At 47.6% G+C, this 27241-nt stretch overlaps 1 protein-coding gene across 1 annotated transcript in view; it reads right to left on the reverse strand.

Annotated features, from left to right (window-relative positions):
* The window catches only part of LOC135898767 (uncharacterized), a 168996-nt gene extending 142094 nt beyond the window's left edge, over positions 1 to 26902 (reverse strand). The window contains exon 1 of the mRNA XM_065427907.1: positions 26494 to 26902. The gene's annotated coding sequence lies outside the window, so the exon portion shown is untranslated. The remainder of the gene's footprint in view (positions 1 to 26493) is intronic.
* Positions 26903 to 27241: the final 339 nt, after the last annotated feature.

The following is a 27241-nucleotide window of genomic DNA, read 5'->3' on the forward strand; positions in this document are numbered from 1 at the left end:
CGCGCAATTTTTCATTGTAAACACGAAACTAAAGGAAATCACAAAATATCCTGCAGAGCTGTGTTAGCTGGCCGTAGGAGGACGACGACGGTAGGGAACGGGTGAAGTGGGTGAGGAACTACGCGGCCCTTTTATTTCACGAAGCAATCATGTTTTATAGGGAACCGAGCGTTAGTGTACGTAATGTCACACATTTTAAAGCGTATCCTTAGTGTAGGCGACGAAAAGTAAGGATATGGGATTTGATGTAAAGAAATACGAATAAATGAAGAGAACAATCAAAAACTTCATTGTTCTCAGTAATTACTCGTGAGTAATTTATAGGTCCTGATCCTTGCGACTTCTGAATGCAAGGTTTGGCGGTGGCCGTTTATCGTTTTGGTCTAGCTGTATTGATGCATAGATGACACATCATCGCCCTCCAAAGATAAGAATATTGTGTTTTCTATGGACCCTTACGTGAGGAAGCAATTGTTTCAACTCTCTTATTAAAGCACATGACGAAAAAGTAAATGAATAAGCACTTCTCCAAGAAACTCTGGAATCACGCTTTCCCCTTCATTTCTGAGTATGCTTTCAGTTGAGACTACCAAAAGCACTGTCGCCAGAGCAATAGCGAATTAAGCCTCAAACTCGTGATGTTAGTACTCGCCATTAACTTTGCCGACTTTTTTTTTAGGAGCTCACTAACAATCCTGGGCGCGCGTCTGCGCGCATGAGAAAGAGAACGGAACCTAAATGAACTGATTGTTTAACATTGATCCCGCGATCCGTTTCTAAAGAAACGGAGTGCATGAAAAGCACCGTTTTCCCAAGTTCGAACAGTCTCTCTTTCTCTTCTTTTCCTTTATGATATTTCTCGCGGTGCCACTGTTGTGTGCGCGCGCTGCCTCCGTCATATACACACAAGCGGCCAAGCCCTTCCCAAACCCCGTTTCTCTCTCGCTAGTATAGATTGCCGAATCTGCGCAGTATTGCTCCGACCTGAGAAAATGGTTTTCCAGGCGCGGAATGATCCGCACCGCCGGCATGAATCGTAAATATGTACCGTCGAAATGACGTTCCCCAAAGGAGTAGCGGTATATGGAAAGAGAGAGAGACAGAGAGAGAAAGAGAGAGAGCAGAGAGATCAGAAATAAACATAGTCATGAAGCGATGCACGCCAATAAGAGACAAAGAAACGGAGGGGGAGTTCGCGATTGCGTCTTCCGAAGAGGTTCGCCCTACATGTGCGCCGTCAAATTTTCGCGGTAGGTTTGTTCAGAAAGTTAGAAAGAAGCGAGCAGCGGCATCGAAAGTTCATCGGCCAGTTCCGGTCTTCTGGTAAGGGCAGTGCGCGAAGAGCACAGCGATGCTGCACGGTTTTATGCGTTACAGACATTTGAAAGAACAATAAAGACAGACATTAGGATAAGTTGGGCAGTGTGCGCGAAAAGGTTAGAAGCCATTCCGCGAGTGACAAGATGTCGCTACCTACAGCATGCGTGGCTCCTGTATGAAACGCCTCGTGCTCCGACTCTTTTGAGAACGAAAATTCCCGTCCTTCAGACCCGTTAAGCTTTGTGCAGCATATTTCCGCCAGTGTGTAACCATGCGGCCACGCTCGCAGAGACCTCGAAACTTAAGTTTACTGTGGCAAGCAACGTACTCGTCAGAAAAGAAAAAAAGAAAGAACTTTAGAAAAAAAAAATTCTTTCTTTCTTGAAAAGACGGTGCTATAACGGAGAGGTTCGGACAAATGTTATACTCGTGAAAACTATTAAGTTGAGTCAATATTACACTAAATTTCCGACCAGAGACTGTCACGTGCTCTGTTCAGTAAAGACGATTGAAGCTGTTATGAAACAGACGCGTACTTCTCCTCGCGATATGTTTTACATAAGAGAATGCTGTTCAACCTCAATAAATAAAGGCTTCATATGAGTGATCATCTTTAAATATTGGACAAATTGTGTTTCCTTTGGCTTTCACAGCACACTACGGTTTCAGTGGGTTTCAACGCAACGATCTGCGATAGTTAGTATGGATGCATAAACATTTAGAAACAATGTACGTCGGTTAGAACGCAGTATAAGTCGCGTGGCAGACGCCAAAGTCATAAAGAGTATGTCATAAGAGCTCGTGCATGAAACCCTCGAACTTTTTCTTCATAAAAAAAGAGAGAGAGAGAACTCCACACTGTTCGTCTCGCAGCACAACGCTGAGACAATGCAGCTCTGTCAACGACTTGTGCTGTTGAGACGCTTTTATGAATGAATGACCTGGTTACCTTTCTAAATGTGTTTAATAAGCCGGAGATGTTGATTTAGTCATGCACCTGTCATAATACTGGTGTTCACAATGAAAGACGAAGGAAAGATGAAAAAAGTTTTTTTTTTTTAATGCGATATAGGTTTATTCGAGCTGCAAAGGCATATGCTAAAGCAGAAATTTGGCCTTCGGGATAAGTTTATCTTTGTAGCAACCAAGCTGCCGCTGCGGAGCCTCGAACGTTTATTTGAGCGCTCGCAAGAGGCGCCATTTCGTCCCGCCTTTCGCGCTAAATACAGGTCTCGTCGTCGACGTCGCTGATTTATAGCAGCCTTTAGAGCAGCTCCCGCGAAGTGCTCGCAGCACTTGAAAAGCAGGCTGGTTAACTTTGCCATTAAGAAGAAGCCCCTTTGCCTCGCCTCCTATACTCTCAATCTCCGTCTGTCGGCAGCTGCCTATGTACCCCATTCTCTTGCACGCTTCCTTTCCTTTCTTTCATTTCCTCGCCCTCGGCATCCATTTATGTATGTATTTCTATTCTCTTCTCTGCCTTGCTCCTTGAGCTGTCCTCCATTTACCCTTAGTCGCTTTACAAGCGCACTAAAAAAATTAAAAGCACAAATGAAATACACGTCTATGTTACTTCACTTCGAAGCACCGTGCTTGGCTGGTTTCGGGTCCGGTATAGCACTCGACGCTGCGGGCAGGGAAAAAGACGGCCAAATCCGCTTGACGTGGCTTTCTTTTCAGTGAGTGTCACCACCTAGCTCTCTTCTCCTCTTTCGTCTTACTTTCAATCAGAACACCCTGTGCTGAGTGTTATAGAGAAATTACAGAGGCGAGAAAGATAACCTGGATGTCCGCGTGCGGCCATAACCTTATATAACCATGGGAAAGATGGATAGAGAGAGAACAACGGCATCTTCACCGAAACTTCCGCTAGCTATAGTTGCAGTGGCCACTTTTGTTTGCTGTTTCCACTCTCTATAATTATATATTCATAAGCCATTCCACTTTGTCAAGGTGAATGACCAGCGAAGCTGTTTAGCGCACGATACAGAGGTGACCAAGAATATTGAACAAAGGTACGAACATATTTATTGTCCTAACCTGTGCTCATCGTGGCGATATAGGTACGCACATGCATTCGCGAATAACCTCTGTTATTAGATGTGTCCGTCACGTAAGATAATGAATGACTCATAATCCTTTAAGCAATGGCTCACATCCCCGTAAACGCGGCCTCCCCATTACGACGACAGAGGAGAAGTGAAATTCCACGCTGGAATGATGAGCAACAACGGAGCCATCTGTGGAAGACGATGACGACGAACGCTCTTCGGACCTATCGGCGGCTGCTGTTACTTTGCCAGGTCTTGGGTGGTATTAAGCTTTTCTAGGCTTATTGGTTGATCTCCTAGTTATTCTAACGTCTGCTTCATCTTAGGGTCATGTCCAGAAACTCCCTCGATAGGGGTTTCTCTCCTTGGACCGCATCTGTTCTGACAGACGAATTACCTCTGAATTTATCTGAAGTGGCGTAAGCAGCATCTTGATGGTTCTGGTTCCTTCCTATGGAGGCTCAGTACGGCTGACAAACCCCCAGGCTATCCAGAAATCTGTCCGTGCTGCTACCTCTGCATACCAAACCATCACGGAAGTGAGACAGTTCGACCGCGGAGGTATGCGCAGATCACCAGACCAGACCTGTGTCGGGGATTTGCTTAAGTGTTCATCATTCGCGTCACTGCCGGTGAGGGACTTCATCCCTGCTCACCTCGCATGCGCGAAGGCAACAGTTAGTGTGTCGATACTGATCTATCTCCATCATAAAAATTAGAAAAATTGCCTGGCACTGGAGTAATTGCTGTTTATTGCTGCAATCGAGTAGTAGACAATAAGAAGGTCCCAACATAATCGGTGATTGCAACATTCGCAGGAATTTCTTGTCCATCAGAACTAAAGGTGTGGCCCCTTGTGTTCAGAGTTGAACCACTGGCATCGTGTCCGCTACAACGTCGTAATTGCTGGCCATACGGCCATAGTAGTGCAGGATACAAGTCAAGCTGGCGTTCTTACAAATGTGGGGAAGAGCCCGATCAAAGTGATTGTCGTGCTCAAGATGAGCGATGCTGCCTCTGTGGTGGAAGGCACCCAGCCAATTATTTTAATTGCTCTGTTAGGGCTCAAGAATTGCAGGTGGTACAAATAATTGACTGATGATGTTGCTCTGGGAAGGAGGCGATAAACATTGTGAAAGAAAGGGCGCTTGGCTATGCAGGTGTTACTGGGAGACAAACTCTTACCTCGGACGTATTGCTCACAGCAACTATAGGGGCGGCTGTGGAAAAGGCAGTTTCAGAAGCTATGGAACGGCTGGCAATGGCCCTTGGAGAATGTATGTCGTAGGCCACTTTAAGTCTCTTATCTCATTTGATGCAAGCTACCTGTGTAAGTCCTGCAACGACCCAAACAGTTGATACTAAGCCACAAACTAGTGACAGAAGTTCAGATCCCCATCCTTCTAATGACGGTGTCGAACCTTCGACTTCCTCTTCCGTGCGGCCTGCTAATGGTAATCTGGTTAACACAGATTTGTAGATGACGGATGTGGAACAAAACGCTCGAGCGTATAAAAGAACAATGTCATATATCACTGATCTTTCTTCCGTTCCTCACTCAAAAGATAAGAAAAGTCAGCCCAGTGCTATACAAAAAGAAAGCATTCTTCTGAAAGCAATTTCAGCTGCGGCATGCACTTGCTAAACCATATGGTCGCTGAAAGTGCTTCAGTGGAACTGTTGCTCTTTATAATCTGCTTCAGTAGATTTATCTTGTATTACTCAGCTTAACACTGATTTAATTATTTTACAAAAACCTTCGTTAAATTCCGCTAAACATTTTAAAATAAAATTTTACCGATCTTTTCGTCTAAGCCATCCTGCTCGAGGTGACGGAATAAGTACATTTATTTCGTCTCAAATTTGCCATAAGGCAAAGATTTCATTTCAACTTTCTACTCCTGAGCGTGAAATCCTAGCGGTACAGCTGAATTTCCCTGGTTGTTGCCCCTTTACCATACTAAATGCCCATTCTCCTTTTGGCTTACAGGACACACACACACTGCATAACGTTCTTAGTTCTTGTGGAGGGGACATCCTACTGTCAGGTGACTTCAGTTCTCACACTATATCATGGGGATTAAAAACAGATTAGTGCCAGATTAGCGCCAGATTACGGAATTGGTCTTTGGATAATGGGCTAACATGTGTAAACTCAGGATCTATTACGTTTATGCGGGTAGATCTTACTCTGCAATAGATATTACATTATGTGGCCCGAGTCACTCCGTATCTTCTTGGTCGACTGTTAAGTATGCGACAAGTAGTGATCACATTCCTCTAGTTTTTGAAGTAGCACGCCCTGTAACGTTTATGAGTGATCATGTGCAAACTTTCATGAATTACAATATCCTTAGAAAATGCTTACGAAATGCTCTTTCATCTCTGTCTAACGCGTGTACTGAGCAAAAAACCAGGGTTATCTCTTCCGCTTTGGAAGGTTCTTGCCAAAAGTCTGAATTTGTGATTCGTCTAAATAACATAAATTCATACAACCCTTGATGAAATGAAGAATGCGCTTGTGATTATAGTAGAAAGAGAAAAGCCGCTGGAAGAAATTATCACATAACCAGAGTCCCAAAAATTGGAGCGATTATGAATATTTTCGAGCTATCTTTAAACATATAGTTTCAAAAGCCAAAGGCGAGACTGCAAGCATTTTGACTTCCTATCTAACAACAAAAATAAAGGCGCCTTGTTCAGTTTGCTCCGCAATAGGAACGTTCTTCCGTGTCCAATTAATATTGACTCTATAGTCGTAATGTAACTTATAGTCGTAACTCTATAAGTAGTAATGAAATGAACCAATCACTACAAGAAATAGCTAAGGGATTAGAAATTAGATTTCTTTCAGTTTTGCCAAATTGTTCTAGCTTACGAAGGGCAACGGATGATTTTGTAGAAATTACCATGTTAGAATTGGCTGAAATCGTGGAGCGACTGTCGGCCAGATTCAGCTCCCGGCGCAGATGGGCTAACCTCTGCCATGATCAAAACTTTATTTGAGAAAGCTCCTGATGACCTTTTAGCCATTATAGAACCCTCAATTAGATTTTCATGGATCCCGTCTGCATTGAAAATTGCTAAAATAATTCCAGTTCTTAAAAATCATAGGGAAGGATATACAATAGATAGTATTAGACCAATTGTGCTAACCTCAAATTTGGCGAAACTAACTGAACGAATCTTATATGCCCGTATGAAAAATTTGTAGAGAACAAAGACTTGCTTAATCCCTGCCAAATTGGATTCCGAACGTCATGTTCAATTTGGCATGCTCACGTGGACTTAGAAAGTAGAATGAAATTAGCACGGCGCCAAAGGCAGATAGGTGCTATTGTGATGCTAGAGAGCTCCTAAGCCTACGACAGTGTAGAATACGTAATTTTATTGGATATATTACGAAATATAGTTTCCAAAATTGTCTTGTAAACTGGATATGTGAATTTTTAAATGGGAGGAAATTCTACTGCTCTCTAAGGGGCTTGTCTTCGGGCATACATAATTAATCACGAGGTGTTGCTCAAGTAGCTGTCCCTTATCCATTAATATTTAACGTTCTGATGAGTTTCATTCCTCGACATCCAGATGTACAAACATATGTATACGCAGATGATATTGCTTTCCATGCATCAGACAGGGATATTCATCCCTATGTTATCGACTACAGAACTATCGCTATGCCATAGAAACCTGGTTAAACAAGATTCACCTTTCACTTAACTTGAGAAACTACTCGATATTGGTTTTCCACCTTAATAATCCCGTTACCATGTCATTATCCTCGGTGTCGGTGAAGTATTTAGGTGTAGTCTATGACGGTTCCCTCAGTTGGCTAGGCCCTATCGACCATACATCTAAAAAAGGAGTTAGAGTAGTTGACATGCTACGTAAGCTATGCAGCAGTCGGTCGGGTATGCTGAGAGACCCATTACAAATGATAAATAAAATGTATGTGCGGCCCATTTCAGAATTTGTATGTGTGCTATATTCTGGTATGCCAACTTATAAATTACGCCCCCTTGTCATTCAGCGGGAAGCCCTGCGATTAATTATGCTGCGGATTACCGAAATTTGTGGCTAACAACGTATTACCTCAAGAAGCCAGGTTACCCTCAGTATTGTGCAGATTTCTAGTGCTGACGGTGCAAGCATTCTTAAATATGTACGAATTTCCTATTAGAAGATTGGAAAACATATTCATTTCCCAGCCTGCATTACTTTTCGGAGTACACTGGCCCCGGTTTCATATTCCCCAGGTGGTCTTTGTACAAACATTGATTAACACCTTATATGTATGTATTAGGGAGGTGCCACCTATTTGTGATATGCGATAGAGTCTAAATATCAGCTATGGTAACATCTACCCAAACAATGCAAAATTTCGCTCTCATAATTAATTAAGTGGACTATTACAAGATCATTTATGAACTTTAGGTATAAATACGGTCATTGAAACCGGCGCCTCACAGAGTGGAGAAAAATCTGGAATTGGCATTTTCGCTGCTACTCTAGACTCGTCATTCTCAATTAGGATTCCGAACTACTTATCCATATTTCTGGCTGAAGGTTTAGCTTTAGTGTTAGCTTTACGTGAATTAAATACATCAATATCGATGGTAGTCATAATAACGGACTCTTTATCTTTATGTACATCGCTAACAACAAATAGTGGTAATAACCTTTTACGTACACTTCATTTTCTAGTGGCTGCTCACATAACTTTAATTAAATTACTTTGGGTACCTGGTCATAGGGGATTATACAAGAACGAAATGGCTGAGTCTCGCGAGAGCGGCCTTCGATGGCCCTGTGCTATTATTACTTCCCGCATCAGCTTACCTAACTACTACTAGATTCAGGAGATATGCAATTGCTCATGACCTTTTGAACCCAGCGATAGAAAATTTCTGAGAATATCAACACCTCATATTTCCTTGGCACAAGAATTCCTTTCATACGAGAAAAACTTAAGTAATTTTTACCCGGTTACACTGTCGAACACCAGTATTAAACTTTTTTCGTCATAAGGCTATTCTGGCACCCTCCCCTCTGTGCCAAATCTGTGCAGAAGATGAGAACATATATCATTTCTTTCTTATTCTTCGGCCATTTTTTTTCTTTAAGGAAAAACATTTTAGAGCCAACGTTCACGCAACTTGGTTTACATCTTTTCATTTTAAATATCCTTTCTCTAGGAGCCTCTTCTCTTGAAAACTACCACAGGGATGTCTGCTCAGCCGTGGAGGAATTCATTGTTATTTCAAGACGAGTTTCTTAAATTCTTCACACATTATTTTTATCCGTTTCCACATCACACGGATAAATGTTTTTGTACTACCAATATCTTCCTAATACCATCCAAATCTTGGCCAATCCCCTGAAGTGGGTACGCGCCATCAAAGATGGATATACTATCCTATCCTATCCTATCCTATCCTATCCTATCCTATCCTATCCTATCCTATCCTATCCTATCCTATATGTGGCACTGGCGCGTTTAGCGCCGATGATTTTTTAACAGTCCTTTTTGAAAAAGTTGTACAAAACATCTTTTTTAAAAACATTTTTCAAAAATCCTGGGACCTCTTTGGGTGCACGTGTGCCAAGGGTAGTTAAAGGGCGTGTTACAGGTGCCCGAGCCCATAGGTAAATGTTCCATTGAGCTTGGACCCTTTCTGCACTATCACCAGGACTGGCCGACGCGTTAATTTGTTTATGTTAATATCTCGGATAAATTTTCGCCAAATGCCAGTCACAGGCAGCTTCACTGTAAAAGCTTTGTTTCGTCTTCTGTAGTCTCACTGCCTGCTCGGATATCACTTTTTCTGCTTTAGTCTAAAGTGACGAAACCAAAGATTACAGGTCCAACGTTAACAGGCATCAAGACAGCGATGCGTATTAGAGAATAAACGAGGGAATAAGATATTCTAGTCGATATTAAGAGCCTGTTAGAGTTAGTGAATGGGTGCTAAGGGAAGGAAAGCACAGTCGAGGTAGGTAGAGAACAAGCCGTTGTGATGAAATTAGGAAATTTGCTCGCAGAGGATAGCGTCAGCAGATGCCAGGCAGGGGTAATATTGGAGATCGATGGAAGAGACCTTCGTCTGCAGTGGACATAAAGATTATTATTATTATTATTTTCTTATTTCTCTATCCTAGCAATAGTATTAAATCGTCGTCGACTAGTGTCCTCGCTATGCTCTCAAGCGCATTACAGGTCTGTGCTAGTGAATGTGTATGCATACGTGCATGTGTATACTGCGAACACATGCACACAGCCCACAACCCCCACTTGGGAAGCGTGGGCTTCCCAAGTGACGAGGCGCGTAATTGGTGCTTGCGTTTACGACAGAGCTTTACAATTTTTTTTTTCAGTTCCATACGTCTTTTCTTCGTTGTTTCGTTTTTTCTTCTTTTCTTCCTTGTGAGACGCCTTCTTGATACTGCAAGTTATTTGTCGTCTCAAAGCTCTACTGCCTTTCCCCCCACTTTCTCTCTTGTTCTGTTTGCATATTTTTGAACAAAATTTCGATACATCATTCCCTGAAAGTGCAGTAACCTTAATCATGTCATTATACAATGTAAGTCAGTACTTTAATGCTGCAACTGCTATTTCTTTTTCTTTGATGTCCCTGGATGCGTTATTTCATCAGAAAGCAATGAGCAATTTATTGTTCCGGAAACGACGGTGATGGACTTTGCCACCATCTTCATTATCGTTAAATAAACCCAAATCTCCCATGTCTCCTGCATTTTATTCGTGCTAGTTAGCGCTGTCGGTATACAGCAATGTTAATTATTGAAGTTAAATGTCATTGAACTTGATATCCTAAAAGCAGACGTCATCATTTCTTTTCCTACAGTACTCTTAATCACCATAAAACTGTAAATATAGAATTAGAACTGTGCACATTCGTGGCAGTCGCTCGGAAACCTTTTGAAACTCAACGACACCATACGGACAAAGAAAGTGCTTCCTTCTGAAGCTCTTTCAAGCGTAACGAATTGCATGCGTCTCTGTTGGGACATCCAAGGAAGGCAATGATTTCCACCGACATTTATTGACCCAGATGTAATGTATATTCGGGTATTGGTTCAAGATTGTTTGATGCCCTGGATAGGTGAGAGATGAACGCAAAAGCCGGGCTCCAACTAAACAAGCATGTTCTCGCATTCTATGAAAAGCCTTAGGAAGGACGTTCAGATCCTGAGACAAGGAGAAATATTGACGCCAGCTAAGTTCAGCAGTGTTTACTTGAACCCGATAATGTCGCGCCGGGTCGTGTTATTGATCTGAAAGCTGGTTGTCAGATTCATGCGAACGCTAGAAGCGCAGGGCGAGGTGAGTCCTGTGAACCCAAGGGGCGGGTTGACTCACCGAACCAGGTTGGCAAAATGCATGTAAACGCTGTCGTTTTGGATTGTGTCGGCTCGACTTGTAACGCGATCCACTTGCATCCTGCTTACGCAAAGAAAAAGCTCTTGAAAAGATACCGATGGAGTCAGGCCAGTGGCACTTCCTTCATTGCATATATATCTGTCTTCTACAACGGCTCTGAGACAGTTTCAGTCAAGCGTCCTTCCATGGAAGAAGTACCTTACGCGGCCACCAAGCTGCATTCAAACGCTGGGCGAAAAATAGGCAGGGAAAACAAGCGTTCGTGTGACAGGTTAGTAAGAAACGTTGTAGACACATCCGCTCGGGAAATTGTCGACCTACCGTATCCTCAGACTTACACGAAACCGCTGCTTGTTTCTCACTTTAACAACACAGGCGGTTAAGGACTCTCGGAGTTCGGAGCGAAGCGGCTTGGCTTCACGGTGAGCCGGACAGAGGGACAGGCAAGAACACGCGGAAGGCGCATGCAAGCGCGAAGCGTTTAGCTTATCTCGTCGACCTGCGGGCGAAAACGAGACGGCAGCAGAACACGGGCCGCAACGATGCTCGCCCCCTTCTCGGTCGGTGCGCCACAAACGGCCAGATAAGTGAGTGGATAAAAGAGGAGGCTCGGGGAGGGGTCACGGACGAGATTTTTCTTTCTCGGCCTCTAACGAACAGACAAAAGAGCAACAAAGCACTAAGAGACGCGAACGGAGGCAGTAAAGGAAGACGGGGCGCAGCCGTCTGGGCGACAGTGGCGAGCCAAGGGACGACGGAAGCTACATAACGCCAGGCCGAGGTCTCTGGAGGAAGGGGAAGGGAACGAGACTCTCGGAGAAACGCTTGGCTTGACGACCATAGACAATGGCCGGGTGTCAAGTGCGCACATGTGCGCGGTCATAAGAGGGAACGGCCCCCGCGTTCTGGAAGACGGGCGCACGGGCGCTAGCCGACAAACGGAGAGACGAAAAAAAAAAAGATGTGAAAGGATGGATAGAGGAAAGGAAGAAAAAGAAAGAAGAATACAAACCATAACGCATGTTCCACTCTGCAGGGATGAGAAGAGGGACCGAGATGAGCTGCGGAAGAGCGAAGAAAAGAAAGCACAGAGAAGGGGATATCGCACAAAAGCGAGAGAACCGAAGAAGGGCGACGTCGCGTTCGGGATGGGTGGAAGAATAAGAAAGAACAAACAAGAGAAATAAAGACAGGAAAAAAAAATGGCGAAGCGAGAAATAATAAAGGGGGGCGAGCGAGAAGCTGCAAGCCAACTGGCATGGAAGGAGCACGAGAGCACGAAGCGACAGCTCCACCAGGGTCCGAGGGATGGAAGAAGCGGCGCGTCGCCGATTTATCGCGGTTGGGAGACTCGCTAACTGACCCCCTTTGTCGGTGGAGAAGCGGCCCTGGGGAGATAAGTGAATGGACTTTGCAAGCGCACCGCCCTCTTCCTCGCAGCTCTCTAACGCGCGACACTCGGGTTCTTTTCTCGACGGGGGAGTCCTCCTCCCTCTTCCCGCAACAATGTCGCGTCCTCGTATGCTCCACTAGAAGTCGTCGATGTCGTCGTTCGGAAGGTTCGGAGGTCACATCAGTGTGGTCACTGGCCCTGGCCCGCGCACGGATGTGTCGGTTTGCGATTGTGCTGATTTCTTTTTTTTTTTATCTTTCGTTCATTCCGCTTCTTCTCGTCTCGTGGCATATATTTCCGTTTGTCGCGTGACTCCGCAGGGGTCTGCAATGAGCTTTGATCAAATTTGCGCGCAGGGTCAAAATTACAGACAATGCCTGCCCCAAAAAAGAAATAAAATAGGAGGGGGGCGGGACCAAAAAAAGCGATAAAAGAACGAACGTTAGGAAAGGCGCGCTTCGCAGCATCTACGGTTGCAAGCATTCTTTGCCTGACGCGTTGACAAACGCAGATTATTGCATCAGCCTTTCCATACGGAGGTCTGAACTGCACGGTGATTGCCGCACACAATAGTGAACATCTTCGTTACACCTTAGAATTGTTGTTGCCAACAGGCCTGGCAATTTTAAATGATCGTCCGACCTGGAAACTCCTTATTCCGAAAAAAAAAAGGAAAAGTTTTTTTCTTACACTATAGTGCCGGCCTTTTCCATCCTCCCTTATGTGCCTCGCGCCTCTTGCCTACGGCAATCTTTTAAAAAAAATTACACACACAGAGAGAGAGATAGAGAGAACGGGCAGTATCGCATTACTTCGGCAAAAGCAAAAGGGATAAAAGAATCGGCGATATATAGAATTAGCCCTCCTCCCCGTTGTACTGAACAACTGTCGTCCGTGATGCCTTCGTGCTTCGTCCGCTGTCCGGAGGCTTGAGCCGCTTCGTTACCACGGTAACGCCGGCGCAAAATAAACACTGGGAGGAACCATTTGCGTCAAGCAAACAGCGAGAGGCATTATGTGCCGAGAATTATGGCGGTTGGCGCTGCTGCTGCTGCTGCCGCCTCCTCTGCTGAGCCGCGCCGCCGAATGCCGCTGCTGGTGTTGCGCATCGTTCTATACCAGATGGGGCTAATCATTGGCGAAAGCGAGAGGACAAAGAAAGAAGGAGAAGTCAGCCTAGGGCGTGTGACGGGGGGGGCTGACTCGTTCCAATGTGAACGAAGAGAGGGGCACAAGAAGGGGAGGAGGGTGGTTTGGAAGGGGGTGGGGGGGGGGGCGCGAACAATCTGCGCCCTTGTGTGCTCGTCTGGTTGCGAAAAGCGGCCGCGAGCAAACGTACAAGGAAAGAGAGTTGAGACACTGCGAGGGGCTCGGCCTCGCTCGCGGTTTGCACCCTGCTTACAAGATTGGCCCGCCTTCTCTTTTGTCGGGTTAAGGGCGACCGACCGTTGAGAGTCTCCCATGGCCTCCTAAGCACGGGCCGCAGCCGAAGCAGGGCAATGCCGCCTGCGTCGGTAACATTAGGCGCCCGAGCGAGTAAAATTGGTGAAGTAGATGCAGAATAAGAAGAACAAAACATAACGTTGTTTTGTGAAAAGCACGCGGGCTCCTGATTCGCGCCCGGTATTGATCAGTTTCATCTCCAAGATAGAAGGTAAAACTAGAAAGAGCAAAGAAAGCTAAATAAGATAGAAAAACATCCCGATGTGGAAAGAGTGTTACGAATTCGCTGATTATATCGTATCTGCCAGAAATGTAGGTAAAGAAGTATGTGCTCTCGAGACGGACCCCACTCAAAAGCAGTAATCGGCGTGTTCGCCTTCAGTTTGCTGACGAGTGCTCAGCGTCAATATTCTTCTGGCAAAGACTCAAACATGGCTATCTGTCTATTACCTACACTCATGCTACTTATCGCATGATCTTCAGAGTGGATATTGCTGGTAAACAGTGCCAAGCTGAAACTTGACACAAGTTCTGTATAATGCGCCCCACTTGGTATCAGCATTGACCGAAATCATGCTCAAATGAAGACAGCAATACCACGTCTGCTCATATTAGTTTATTACATAGGATTAGTTTCTAAATTTCATTCAGCTAACGCCTAACAACAGATGTCCAATACAAGGACGAGGCATACCTTCCATCATCGCTGAGCGAAATTCGAGCGTGGAAAAGAGCTGACAAAGCACGCAACGCGTCAGGCAATGCAGGCACCACGTCTTGTCAAGGTGATCAGAGCTCTCCTTCCTCATCTGCCTCCTTCCCTACGGGACAGGGCTAAACCGTTCAACCGGGCAAGATGGGTGGAGGGGGTGAGAAGCGATCCCATCCCACAGCTGTTCGCTCGTGTTGACGAAAGGCGAGCGAGCGTTACACGCGTGCACCCGAAGCTGATGAGGAGTCTCACGCCTAGCCGGGGCGGGCATCTGGGTGGCAGGCAGTACAAGGAGCGGGGCTATTCGCAAGGGCTGACCAGGCACGAACCTCGCGCCCCGCGATTCTCACGCGTCGGGCGCCCGAGAACGCCGCCGTCCGCGCCGAGACGGCAGATTAGCGCGGCTGTCAGGAGAGACGAGCCGGCTACATCTCCGCGAGGCAGAAAGGAAAGGCCCTCCCCTCCCGAAAGCCTTGCCGTGGCGGCGGCTGCCCGGGACGGCCGTTTCCATCGCAGCCGCACACGCTGGCTGCCAATCACGCCCGTCAACCCGCGGCGGTGGAAAGCAGCACCGCCTTGAGCACAATACGTTCTCGCGTATCCATACCAGCACACACGCGCGCGCGCGCGCGTGCTTTTGGCGTGGAGGGAGGGTGATGCCGGGACGCGCAGCGTATGCAAAAGAGCGCGACCCTGCTCACCGCGTGTCGTCTCCCTCATTTTGCTCGTTTTCTTTCTTTATTTATTTCTTTTTCTTTTCAAGAGGCGCACGTAACGTATATGGTGGAGCTACGGACAAGATGGGGAGTCGAGGGGCAATTCAAGCTCGTTTGGTACTACAGCATCATGCCTCCGACTACCCAGAGTGTGGTGTCCGTGGTTTTGGTCTCAGTTTGACGGGAGTGAGGGGGGCGGGGGCGGTGGCAGAGGGGTGGTGGTAGAGATTTGGTCCAATAAGCAATGTGAAATGAACTCTGGTGTTTAGGTTGTTATACATGATGCTCTATTACATGATAGCGACGCCCTCTGCTGCTGCAAGCGATCCCAGAGGTAGAACTCGTTGTTCTGCATGGAACTTCGCGATGACGCAGGAGAAAGAATGATGAAGTGGCGCAAACAGGTCGTCCCTGGTTCTTCAAACGCGTTATTATTGCGGGTCCTGGCCTGTCATTTAACACCTGCTGCTTGCGCGACCGAAGCCATTCACGTGCCGCCGCTCGAGGCAGAAGTTATCCGAAGTGAAATGCTCCCCGTGATGGATGCGTCAGCCAATTACACGGCGCACGGGAGGAAGGTCAAGTCTGCATTAGCATTCTTCTCTTCGCTCCACAGCAAAGCCGGGGAAGTCCACTTAGGTCATCTTATTTTGTTTTTGCAGCTTCGACTTAACGCATCCCACCTTCTCTGGTACTCGAGAAACATTAGAAAGAGCACTATCGTTATCCGAAGGCATCATGTCTCTCGTAGATTAGAAAGCTTTTCCCGTTTATTGCACGCTGGCCTGCTATATCATAATTAGCGTGTGCAGCCATTATGGCAGCAAGGTAAGCTTACGTATCCGCTGTTATTTCTCGATTGTCACTTCAGCGTCATTAATTTATCTGGAAACAGAATGAATGGTGAGCATGATGGGCAGAATGACGGGAAAAGTTCACAACGGCCTGCTGTGCTTTCTATCACCGATTTCCTATTAATAATGGCGATTTGCGGTCCAATAAGCAAGAGTACGTTCGTCATGAGCGGTTCTATATTAGATTCGACGAACCTTACGCAAGTATGTCAGCTGTAGTTATATGTTTAATCGGGACATTATCAAACAACGCTGGTTGCATTTCAATAAATTATAATTGGACAAGTAATCCTGCCAGCTAACGCTACGAAATTTCAGAAGGCGGCATATGGTGAGCAAGACAAACGCGGTTACATCACGGATGTGCTTAATGGCACGAGGCCCCGGGATCGAATCCCGGCCACGAACGGCAGCATTTCGATGGGGGCGAAATGCGAAAACACCCGCGTACGTAGATTTAGGTGTACGTTAAAGAAGCCGAGGTGGTCCAAATTTCTGGAATCCCTTACTACGGCGTGCCCCGTAATCAGATCGTGGTTTTGGCACGTAAAACCACATAATCTAATGGCTTCAATTGTCGTTGTTTTTTCAGAGCATAAGCGATGCCTCAGAATCTGCGCTGTGTCTCACAAATTCTGTGCAGTGCAGTGCAACTTTTACTCACCTAAACAAATACTGAGCCGTAAGCAAAGAAATTCACCGTACCGCGCTAATCCTGCCGCATACAGCACCGGCTGAATAAAATCGTTACTGCTGGGCACGGTGTTAGAATAGGTGCTGGTGGGTTAGCAGGGGTGACGCCTTCACGAAGACACGTAGCGGGTTACAGGTCTTGGTTGGCAGGTGCGATGTACAGCTTTCGCTGTCAGGCACTGAGAGGCGAAGTGCGGTCTTGCGGCTCTACATCACCATAGCCAGATGTGCGTATACGTTAACTAGATGAATTGGTGATTCGTCATTTGTTTGTAATACCACTCTCGTAATCTGCATATTGTTTCCGCATAACTCCCTTGTCTCGTTATGAGCTGCACAATTCATATGCGGCGACAAAACGCCTAATGAAGGTATCGACGATTAAACAATAGCTCCATGACGGTAGAATCGTTAAAATAAATTTGTCCACAATGGTCGCATTTCGCATGCGCTGGCAACATGGCAAGTGCTCGCTTTGTAAAGCACATATGCGTAGAACTGTGATCGGTGCTCCAACAATTCTACTCCTGTGTTATTATTGGTTATTATAAACGCCTGCGCCTCCTTTTTGGCCTTTAATATGTGCTTTTCATTTTGACCGGCATCATGGAGCCCGCACGTTTCGTACCTAAAGAAGAGGTTGCTGACAATAATACATCTCCTCAAGTTTCTCGGCGGAAAGTCATGGGGCACATCGGTGCGATCAATGCTGCAGCTTTATAACGCCTTGTTCCTCGGCTTCGCAAGATACAGCCTCCCTGTGCTTGGAAACACCTGCAAAACAAACCTGCGTGTACTCCAGGGACTACAAGCTCAGGCCCTAAGGACGTGTCTCGGCCTTCCGAGGTGTGCGTCTACAGCGGCAACGATTGTCATAGCTCGAGATCACCCAATAACAACGTACTTGGTAACCGACGCTGTCAGAGCGCATATTCGCCACGTTGCCCGACTACCTTCTCACCATCTTGCCGCTCTACCCGCAGAAAGGCCACACGCAGCTATCAGTCGTATGATTGTTGCCAATCGCACCTCATTGACAATGAACTACATGCCTGCAGCAAGACCACCCACACCTTTATGGTGCCTGCACAGACCTGAAGTACGCCTCACCATCCCAGGAATCACTAAAAAGGCTAACATGCCGTCGTTTGCCCTGAAGCAGGCCACATTACAACTTATACATGAGGTGCACAGCGGCCGCGTACACGTTTACATCGATGGCTCAGTCACATCTGCAAGTTCAGCTGCTGCTGTGGTGATACCAACATGATCCATCGAAATACAGCTAAAAACGTCGCATGCATCATCAACGACAGCTGCTGAACTGGTAGCCTTGCGTGCGGCTCTCCATTTCATTCAGGAGGAACCACCGCATGCATGGTCAGTCTTCTGTGATTCCAAGGCAGCCCTACAGAGTGTACTCTCAGCACTGCGCCATGGATCACATGAACAGCTCGTCGCAGAGATCAGAGAAGTACACCATCGCATAGTTGACGAAGGACACGATATCATATATCAGTGGTTGCCTAGTCACTGTGGTATACACGGCAATGATCGAGCAGACGCAGCTGCCCGATCTGCCCATGATGGCGTCAGGTGCGTTGCCATTCCTCTTTCGAGAGCCGACGCAGCGAAAAAACTTGCCGTACTGGCAAACGACTTGACATTAGCTCAGTGGAATTCATCCGATTTCACAAGTGCACGACTTCATACCCTGGACCTTACTTTACAACTCCGTATTCCGCCCGAACTTCCACGACGCGACTGTACCCTTCTAGTTCGTCTATGGCTTGGAGTAGCATTTTCAAATGCGTACTCCTTTCTTATCGGAATGTCCGTCAACCCACTTTGTGACTTCTGCGGGTGCAATGAAACAATCGCGCACCTTCTTTGTGAGTGCTCTCGTTTCAACCCGCAAAGAGCAGTCCTCTCAGCCACCCTAGACAAACTGGACAAGCGCCCACTGTCAGAAAACAAGATCCTTGGACACTGGCCTACGCGAACATCAGCGCGATCGGCTATGAAGGCGCTGCTGCGGTATTTAAAAGACACTGGACTTTCTGACAGATTGTGACTTCACTGTGTGACTCAGGATTGTACGGTGCACTGCATCACAGTAGGAACGCCTTTGCGGGCTGCGTGACAGTGCCCACAGAAACAGTTTGTGTGTACGTGCGTGTGTGTGTAGTTTCTTTTTTTTTAATCCTTCTCCCTCTCACCTATCGCTTCCCCTTTCCCCTCCCCCAGTACAGGGTAGCCAACCGGAGATAATCTCTGGTTAACCTCCCTGTCTTTCCTTTGCCTTTCTCTCTCTCTCTCTCTTGACTGGCACAACCGGTGTGTCACGGAGCTTGCAAACTCGATAGATGAAAACCCATCTTCTCATACACTTAACGGCAAGGAGCAAGCTTACGTGCCAATTTTTTTTCGGATATTTTTTTGTTCTCTTTTCTGACACAGCGGTGCCTCACAGCAATTCTACACTTGACAAATACTTACGCGCGTCTCATTTTCCAGCGACAACTGAATCACGCTTCATTGAGGTATCGTTTGCGAAAGGAGCTTTTTGTCCGCGATCATTGCCCTCGGATGCTGACCTTCCGCAGTCGTTTTTACTTTTGCTAGCACGTACTTGTGTAGCGAAATGATGTGCTGGAAATTATTATGCGGGAATACATTAAAGATCAAGTGACCCGTCCGCGTGTCAGTGCACTGCAGCGCAATGACATCGACGACTTGCTTTGCTTACTTTTGTGTTTCGTGTGCAAGTTGAAAACGTTGTGCCTATTTTCGTGCCGAAATCATTCATTTGTGAAAGTCACGACAAATAATTTGGCTCTGGAGCTTCCAAAGCTCTATACGTATCGCCATCGGCATATCTAATGCGTAGCTCTTTGCTGCGCTCGCAAGGACGCTGAGGAACTTGAAATACTCGGCGTTTCTTTCTTTTCATCCTTTCGTCACTTTCTCACTGAGTAGGGTAGCAAACCAAACGCGCTTCTCGTTCATCTCCCCCGCTCTTCTTCCCTATTATGCATCTTTTGAAATACTAAGAGCGGGATAACTCAAGAAAGGGCTCGCAGTGATCGCCTCACTAGAAATTTGCATCATGTTTTAATGGCGCTGGATGAGTAGATACACATACACTGGTCAAAAGTCCATATGCTTCAGACGAAATGGTCCGCTGCGCGCGGAAAAAAGGCAAAGCGAGACATCATTCTTCCCGTTCTTTGGAATGAATGAACGCAAAAACGAGGGAAGACATCGGAACGCTATCGGTCAAACCGGCTGTGTCGGCCGGCCAGAGGGATTGCCCAAGTGATTGCCCAGTGGTTACGGAATATATTTTCGGCAACGGTGAGGAGTGAAGGGCGAAAAGAGAATCGCATAATAAAGCGGGCTGCATGGCGCCAAGATGGAGACAGACCCTGCTATGCCGCAGCCACGAGGAGGTGGGTAAACCGTATAATAGACGTAAAAGAGCATATAGAGAGAAGATGGGTGCGTGGTGCTAACCTATCCAACTCGGCCGAGTCGGTCGATTCCTTCGAGTGGTCGTTTCTTCTATTTCCTTACCGGACCTTAGTGAGCGGCTTCTCTAACCTGCATAACTGAGGTCTCGGTATAGGAGAAAAGAAAAAGGGGGGTGGGGGGGCATAATGAGGAGCCGTGAGAGGAAAAGGATAGACGCGTATTTTCCGCGGTCGCACTCACAGCGCTGGCCGCCGCAACCAAATAGCGCGAAATTGACGCACACCGCGCGACCAGTAAGGACGAGGAGGGGGGACTATCGCCGAACGAATCGCCGGCTCATTTCCTGCGTTCTCGCGAGGATGCACTGCTGCGATGAAGGCGGAGGAGTACGTCCTTCGCACGTTGAGCGCAGGACAAGGAACGAGCGCCGACACTATACGGGTCGAGACGCGCCGCATGAAGCTCCTCAGCTTGCTTGTTTGCATGCTCGCGCGTTCGAAACGTGTTCGGTCGTCGGTGGCGTTTGTCCGTGCGTTTTCTTTTTTTCGTCGAGGAATTGGCGGCACTGCACGCTGCGACGAGAGGCGCGGCTCCCGTTCGCAGGCCCGCTCGGGTCGCCGGGAACGAGCGAAAACGCCCGCCGCCGCCGCCGCCGCGCCGGGAGAACCGAACGAACGCACCCCAGCGGGAGACAGAAATGAGATTGATTCAATTTCCTCCGCGGCGACGCGCTTGCCCCGGCCACGCTATATAACCGGGCTTCGCTCGGCCCTGACAGAAGCAGCGGAGACACCCCCTCCCCTAGCCCACACCGCGCGCGCGTGCGCCGCGCGAACCCTGCCTTGATTCCGCCCTGCCATACTTGTTATTTTCTTCGTTCGTTCTTCTGCCGAGCTACATAGCCCCCTCTTTCCTCGCGTGGTTTCCTGGCTGGCCTGTTCCCTTTTCTCCCTTTCCCTGTACTTGCTCCGCTCTTCCCATCTTCCGTGCCACGATTCCAATCTAGCGCGGCCCATCGCGCGCGCCGCTCTTCACTTGACGCGCGCGGGCGCGCGCGCGCCTCTACCCAGTCCAGATTGCGCGTCGCCTCTCTTTCGGACGACGGACGATGGCAGGCGTCGTTATGTAAAAAAAGGGGGGCCGTGGCGGCGACGTCGCCGCTTTATGTGACCACGAATTTGCGAAAGGCGCTGCTTTCTTGTATCTTTTATCCCGCTTTTTTCCCATCGCAGCCCCGCGTTCGTCACTCGCTGAAACATGAGGGTTTTTTTATGTGCGGGCTGGAAGCAAATATAGAATAGATTGAAGCAAGGAAACAAAAAGAACAAGAAGAAAAAAATGGCTGTGGCTTAGCTAAGGTTAAGCCCAGGATGCGAAGCATACTAGCCTTTATTTTAGTTGTTGAACCACTGTTTAGCCTGGTGAACTGCTGTTGCTTGGCTATATTTGGTTCGGCTAGACGAAGAAACAACTCATGCAGGCGAGCGCACGAGCTGAGACCCGGCTATGTAGCTACGCGGCCGCAAGCGAGCGCACGAGTTGAGCCTCCGCTTTTGCAGCTGTTATGACGTCATATGGTAGCTACGCGGCCGCGCGCGGCGCAGCAAGGAAGAGCGTGGTTGTGCGGCTAGTATGCTTCGCGTAAAAGAAGAAGCATTGTGTGTGCTGCCATTACCGTTACGATCGTAGGGAAATCAAGAAGCGAGGCGAGACGAGGAAAACTGCGTTGTCATGTCCACGTTTGCGGTTTTGCGTTCCGCGCACGGGGCAGAGAAACTGTCAGACACTGATGCGTTGGTGCATTGCGCCATCGGGACACTAGTATCGGCTGCTAGTATCCTAGCAATGGCCTCACGCGTAGCATTGTTTCGATTAAATTGGCGACCACCGTAAGGCAATGCCGCCATCGAAGTCTGGCTTCACTGCCTCCCGCAGGCATCCGCGTTTTCCTGTCCGCAGTTCATCGAACTTTGAACAGCGAACGCGAAGGTCCGAAATTAATTTAACTGTCATGACTTCCAGGCATGCACGAGTCAACTAAATGATGTGCTATTCTCTGCATCACACCAGCAGAAATAAAGAAAAAAATAGCAATGGGATACAATCAGGGAAACAGCAGCATGCAGATGACGAGATGTATTGTCAAACCATGTGGAGCTTTTTTTTTTCAGTTATAGTTAATTTGTGCCAGGAAGTGCGACCCTGATTAAATTGCAGCACACAAGGACAGTTAGTGAGCCTTAATGACCTTTCGTTCGAAGTTACTTTTCCATCCCACATGATGAGGTATGAGCGCACGCTGTAATAAGCAGTTTTACTGACGATGACAGCTGGCTACGCAGCTTGTCCCATTCCGGAGTGAGTGTAAGCTGCTCGTAAAATCAAGAGCATTAGTTGGCAGTGTGCAGACACCACAGTGAAAGCAAGTGATAATTGGATGAAAAAATAAGCTCTGTCTATAAGGCTGACAGTGTTGCTCATTACTCTCGGACCGATATCACTTTGCAATGACTCATAGCAAATTAAACATCGCGTCACTCACATTTGACAAATAATCATTAAATGCAACCCCTAGCATATGATGGATGCTTATAGACCTGATGCCTAATTAGCGTGCTAATAAATTTACATATTCTTTGTTTTATTACATCCGCTACTCGAGTCCGAAGTGGCGTAAGCGTGTTTGTTAAGACAAACATGGACAAACGAAGCAGTTCACTTCATCGGTGCTTACTTCGAAAGGGCTACGAAACTAGAGGTAATTTGTGTACACGAGCTATATGAAAATGGGCCTTCATTGCGCGCTGGGAATCTTGCCCATGCGGGTCGAATGTCATCGCAATCGTGCGGGATGCGGAATTTGTCCCGTCACAGGCTGCATAATAAAAGTTAACTCGAGTTCACGTGCGCGAACAGGGCTGTGCATCTCCCTGCGCGAAAATTTGCGATTTTTTTTCCAGGCTATGTTCGTTACTTCAAAGTTTCTGTTTTCATCAAAGATTTAGTGCACGCCAACATTTTCCCTACTTTCTTCGGTTTATCTTCAATCTAGACGAAACGCATCGAGCAGGGTCTTCCCGCGGTATCTTCCGAGAGCCTCAACTGCCTCATTTACATGTCACATTTCGCGTCATTGAACAACAATAATAGCCAATGCTGTCTACATCCTTTTATATGATTCTCCGTTTTTCAGCAACTATCTTTGTCTGTTTCCTTGTACGGCAATGTTGTAAATTGTCAAAGTCTCGCTTGTATAATTATGGTCTCGCTTGTATGATTTGGTGATCTGAGAAAGTGCAGCGGAGAGTGAGTGATTCATCTTCTTTTAGGAAGAATAATCAGTGTACAGTGGCTCATAAGGCAGGTTCCCGCACATTTGAGTTAGCTAAAATCACAGAGCACCACCTCACTGAAGCATCGCGTGTCTGTTGCCTATGTTGTGCTTCGTACAGATGTGCGAATTTCCGCTGACACGACCGATTAAATGAAGATGTATGCCATCAGTGCATACAACAACTGCCATTGTGCAAGAGCTATATACGCTGATCATCGAAATCTTGGTGGCTATCGAAGAAACCCGAAGTTAGAGACCAGGGACCGAATTCGCAAAGCTTTTCGTTCGTAAGTGCTGTTTTTCATTCGCGATTCGCCGTCGCTAATAATATGTCCTACAGCACTACTGGCTGGCACGAACGCTTTTAGCGTAAGAACGTTTTGTGAATACGAGCTGAAGTGCGAGAAAGACAGTTCAGCTACAGGACCAATGAAAAACGCAACGACACAGCACCTGCGCTGCTTTCGTTGGCCCTGTTCTGCCGCTATTTTTCTCGCAATGTTGCTCAACCCAACTTCGCACCATTGTGAAGCTTCGAGGTAAGCGTGGAACAATTAAACTGGAAGATAAGCATCACAAACTTATCACGGTGCATTTCGGTGTCTGCTTACGCTAAAAAAAAAATAAAATAATTACAACGCGTCTAACCAACTTGCCATTCTGAACCACCGCGGTGGTGAAATGGTAGAGCATTTGGTTCGTATGCGGGGAGGTAGAGGGTTCTAATCTTGTTGATTAAGATTTTTTTAAGCCGCTTTCCTTACTTTGGAAACTGCGAGACGATGCAATGCGAGAGCCATCGCGCAGGTCTTTCTCCTTTCCCACGCTTTCGAAACTCGCTGGTCTCGCTAGCTTAAATCTACCCGCTGTTTTTTTTTTTATTTCCCCCTCTCTCTCTCTCTTTTATACCTTTGCATACACGACAGAAGGTACCGGGATTGCCGGGCGGGGGACTGATTGCTCCTTTTCAGCGAAGGCGTGCCCGTGGCGACACGGGAAGCGAGCGGTGTATGAGATCTCTCTCTCTTTCTTTCACTGCCGCGCGCGCGTTGCCGTTGATCTCACGCCCCGGCGGGGAGGACGACGAGAAGATGAAGAAGAAAGGAGAACCGGCGAATGGGAAGAGAGCGAAGGGCGCCTCGCGCAGACAGCCCTCCTTGCACGTCATCTGTCTCGGCTACTCTTTGGTCGTCCTCTTCCCTCTCTATTTACACTCAGGCCGGCGATTGAAGCGAGCGCTCGCTTCTTCCGTAACGACTAACACCTGGAGATGATGATGGAGAGGAAGGCAGGGTGTACGCCGGACAGGCGTAAACAGAGAGATGCATTGCGCGTGTGCATGGGCGCGAAGGATGGCCCGCGAGAACGGACGTTCGCGAAAGGGACGTGCACGCGCCCTTTTCGGCTCTTTGTTTGATTTTATCCTCTAAGCACGGGCGTTGAGCAGGGAGAGTTATTACTTGACGTAGAACGGGACAGCGCTATGAAGACAGGGTGCAGCAGCGGATGGGAGCAGATGAACGCAACAACGACGCTGCTCTGCGCGAAGGCGACAGCGTCGGTGTCGATCCTCTGCCTCTCTTTGCTCGAGCGTCTAGTCCGTCGCACAGTTTTTGTTTTGCTTTTCCGATCTCTCTCCCTCTCTAAGTTGGTAAACGGTGTGTCATATCACGTGAACGTCGACATGGCAGTGTTTTCATCAGCCCTGCTATTGTTACTTAATAATATAGTAATATCATGTTGTATATATTCCTGGTGACAAGCAATAGCATTTCAAAATGCGGAAGATGCGCACCTATCTATTTCTTTCTCTCTCGCTTCTTTTTTTGGTATCTGTCTATAGACTGCTACAAGGTATATTACACCATAGAAATTACGAGCAGTGGCCCACGCGTCGTCACTGCATCAAATTTTTGAGGTTCAACGTATTCACAGGCTGAGAAGTTGTGTAATGAGGAGTAAAAATAAGCAAACGAAAGAGCGATACATTTGAAGAAACACCGAATGTCAGTGGAATTAAATGCGTATGTGCACGTGCTGCGACGCTCTCACACACACACACACACACACACACACACACACACACACACACACACACACACACACACACACACACACACACACACACACACACACACACACACACAGACACACACACACACACACAAACACACACACACACACACACACACACACACACACACACACACACACACACAAGAACGTTCTGGGCTACTCATGCTGATGAAACTGCAGCGGGGCATTAACCAATTAATTTTCCGTAGAGTCCCATGCACGTGCGGAGGAAGGCGGCACGCGGCGCAGTCCTGTAATGAGGGGTACGCGGGGACGCATGAAGTGAGCCTGTATAAACGAGTGCGGCTGCAGAGTCCTACTCGCTAAAGCAAGAAAGAAATAATAACTGACGGAAAGAAACGCGCCTCAATTACAAACTCTCTGCACAGGAGCCGCACACATGCAGCTTACGTCCCCGTCAGAATGACCTGCCGACAGACACGCGCAAAACGAAAGAGGCAACACGCACAACGCGATTCATATGACAAGTCACCATCCGGATATTTGAAAGAAACGCCGTAAGATTATTTATATTACGACGAGCTTTTCAGCTCAAGCCTTACCAACGACGTTGTTAACAACTCACTCTGGATGCGAAATACAGGGCTTTAGCTTATTAAATAACCCTTTTGGCAAGTGCCGGAACACTTGCCCCAGTTCCGAGCCGGTGAATTCTAAACGAAACCTCCATGCAAACTTGAAAGAGATAGCCAATAAATTTCATCGAGCTATAGGAAGAACGGCGTGGTACTTCCGCAAATAACAGAGATGAAATTTGCATCCTCCGCAACGCGCAAAGTACATGCGCGCTGTCACCGTAATCACGTGGCAAAATGAATGAACGAAAGCGATTTCAGGCCGAAGACACAGTTGCACTCCGTACGCAACCTGAACTTAAGTAGCCCGGACGAGTCCAACCACACTTTGCAACTCCACGAAACAAGTATGGTTACTAAGAAAACGGAATTTAGAAAAAAAATATAAGCAAAAGGGAACAGAGGAGACGACAGTGGCAAAGCACTTACCGATCCCAGGCAGTTCTGATTGGTTGGGAGCGCTTTGCGATCGCAGACTGTCTCCGAGACGACGCAGGTTTCGCCTACCGTCCTCACAGTCAAGTCTCCCGGCGTCCGCACCAAAAAAAAGAGAAAAAATCCAATGGAAAGAGACGGGGGTTCCGGTATGTGCGACACTCATACACTCAAAGCCATCGCTACCGCTTGTCGGTACATCGAAGCACTGGCCGCTAGAGCCGCGTCAACACCCGCGATCTCGGCGTTACGCCGGCGCCGTCAGGCCCGTCGACGCTGTCAAGAGGGCTTCAAAGGCGCCGACCGCTACGCTCGCTCCACATCGGCGTACCGGGCAAGTGCCAGCCAACTTCGGCAATGACCGCTCCGCGCGGCGCGTTCGGTCGTTCCGAAGGAGAGCCGCCGCGCCGGCAGCGCGCCACCCCTCCTAGCGGCCCGATGATGTCATACGCGTGACGTCGCTCCCGCTCCTTCTGCACTACTAGGGACATCTGGTGGCGCTAGGCGCAACTGCGCGCGGGCAGCCCCTTGGCAATCTCGGGGAGGATTTCGAATCTGCTGCATGGCGTTAATACGTCCGAAGGTGAAATTCGTGACGAATCGAAAGTTTGGAACCAAATAATTTGGGAAAGTGGCGTGACTGGGGGCACTGCACTCGCGCACGCGCTATTTCTCTGTGAAGAATAGCTTCGTATGAACACACACACCCTGGCTGCGCGTTTTTACAATACCTCTGGAGGGG

This window comes from Dermacentor albipictus, chromosome 3 (genome assembly GCF_038994185.2).
Source record: "Dermacentor albipictus isolate Rhodes 1998 colony chromosome 3, USDA_Dalb.pri_finalv2, whole genome shotgun sequence".
NCBI lineage: Eukaryota > Metazoa > Arthropoda > Arachnida > Ixodida > Ixodidae > Dermacentor > Dermacentor albipictus.